The following is a 2,626-nucleotide window of genomic DNA, read 5'->3' on the forward strand; positions in this document are numbered from 1 at the left end:
GGGGTTTTTTTTTTTTTTTTTTTTTTTAGACAATGTGTCACTATATAGTCCAGGCGGGCCTCAAACTCATGGTAATCCTCCTGCCTCAGCCTCCCAAGTGCTGGGATTACAGACGTGCGCCACCACATTTGGCTATATTTTTAGTTTTAGTTTACATTCCCACAAATGGTAAGAAGACTGCCTTTTCCCACACATCTTTGCCAGCATTTGTTATTAAATTTTTGATGATAACCATTCTTCCTGGGGTAAGATGGTATCTCAGTGTAGTTTTAATTTGTATTTCTCTAAAGCCAGCGATAATGAGCATTTTTTTTCACGTATTTATTGGCCATTTGAACTTCTTCTGAGAAGCATCTGTTTATTTTAGTTGCCCATTCTTTGTTTTGTTTTGTTTTCATAAATTTTATTTTATTTCACCCCATTCCCCCCCTCAAGCCCTCTCCCCTCCCAGTGTACAAAGGTTTTGTTTCCATTTTCAGCTTTTTTCTTGTCCCTCCCTTCCTTTCTCCCTTGTCTTCCCATTTGAACACTTTCTTCCCATTTCCAACATCCATTATACATCTCAGTCCTTATTTCTACTTTCAGTTTCTCACACCAGGGAAACAGTGCAGTATTTCAACACGTGTCTGATTTATTTCACTTAAGGGTATGGTCTCAGAGTCCATCCATTTAGCATAAATGCCTGAAGCCCATCCTTCTTTATGGCAGAGTAGTACTCCATTGTATAAAAAACCACACATTTTCTTTATCTACTTTCAGTTGATGAGCATTTGTGCTGTTTCCAAGATTTAACTATCACAAACTGTGCTGCTATAAACATGGATATGCATATATCACTATGGTATAATGCTTTTAATTCGTTCAGGAATGTACCAAGAAGAGGTATAGTTGGGTCCAATGGAACCTCTAGTTTTAGTTCTTTGAGAAATCTGCACACTGATTTCCACAGTGGTAGCACAGTCCACACTCCCACAAACAGTGGAAAAGGGTTCCTTTTCCCCTACATCCCCTCTAGCATTTGTTACTGGTTGATTTCTTGATAGCAGCTATTCTTTCTGGAGTGAAATGGAATCTCAGCATTGTTTTAATTTGCATTTCATGGATGACCAGTGATGTTGAACATTTTTTTATACATTTATTTGCTATTTATAATTCTTCATCTGAGAAGTGTCTTTTTATTTCAGATGCCTATATTTGCATCAGTCTTGAAATTTGGGAGGTCTGATTTTTTTGAGTTCTTTTTTTTTTTTTTTTTTTGAGACAGGGTCAGACTGACCTGGAACTCACTATGTAGCCCAGGCTGGTCTTGAACTCACAGTGATCCTCCTGCCTCGGCCTCCTGAGTGCTGGGATTACAGGCATGCACCACCACACCCGGGTTTAGTGTTTCTGTTTTAATATTGAGATCTTTTATCCATTTCAATTTTAGGTTAGTGCATGGTAAAAGCTATGGGTCTAGGTTCAATCTTGGACATGTGGAAAGCCAGTTTTTTCCAGCACCATTTATTAAAGAGGTTATCTTTCTTCCAGTGAAGGTGTTTTGCTCCTTTGTCAAAGATAAGGTGATTGAGTATGTCTGGAATTGTTTCTGCATCCTCTAATCTGTTCCATTGATACTCAAGTCTGTTCTTTTGCTAGTACTGTGTTGCTTTTATCACAGGAGCTTTGGAGTATAATTTAAACTCAGGAATTGTGGTGCCTGCTGCCTTGCCTTTGTTGCTCAGAATTGCCTCTGCTATTCTAGGTCTCTTCTGGTTCCAAATGAATTTCAGGATTGTTTTCTCTAATTCTGTGAGATATGCTGTTGGGATTTGGATTGGGATTGCATTGAATCTGTATAACAATTTTGGAAGTATGGCCATTTTCACTATATTGGTTCTTCCTATAGAAGAACAGGGGATATCATTCCATTTTCTGATATCCTCTTCAATCTCCTTTTTCAGAGTACTGTAGTTTTTTGTTTGTTTTTGGTACCGGGGTTTGAACTTGGGACCTTACACTTGTGAGGCAGGTGGAGGAACCACTGAGCTGAATCCCCAGCCCCTGTAGTTTTCGATGTAGAGGTCTTTTACTTCCTTTGTTAGATTGATTCCTAGGTATTCCTTTCTTCTTTTTTCTTTTTGGATGCTATTGTGAAAAGGATTGTTTCTCTAATTTCTCTCTCCATGAGTCTGTTATTTGTATACAGGCAGGAATGTATTACATTTATTGATTTGTGTACGTTGAACCATCCCTGCATCCCCGGCATGAACCCTACTTGGTCTTGGTATGTAACCTGATTGATGATTTACTACATTCTGTTTGCCAGTATCTTATTGAGGATTTTTTGCATCTATTTCATAAGTGAGATTGGCCTGTAGTTCTCCTTTTTGGTTAAATCTTTATCTGGTTTTGGTATCAGGGTAATGCTTGCTTCCAGGAATGAATTTGGGAATATTGCTTCCTTCTCAATTTCATTAAAGAGTTATAGGAGTAGCAGCATTAGGTCTTCTCAAAATTTCTTGTAGAATTCAGCAGTGAATCAATCAGAGCCAGGGCTTTTGTTTGCTGGTAGTTTTTAAATTATATATTCAATTTCATTGTCTGATATTGGTTAATTCAGAATATATATATATATATATATTTT

This window comes from Fukomys damarensis, unplaced genomic scaffold (genome assembly GCF_012274545.1).
Source record: "Fukomys damarensis isolate Sample0158 unplaced genomic scaffold, DMR_v1.0_HiC HiC_scaffold_17, whole genome shotgun sequence".
NCBI classification, from domain to species: Eukaryota; Metazoa; Chordata; class Mammalia; order Rodentia; family Bathyergidae; genus Fukomys; species Fukomys damarensis.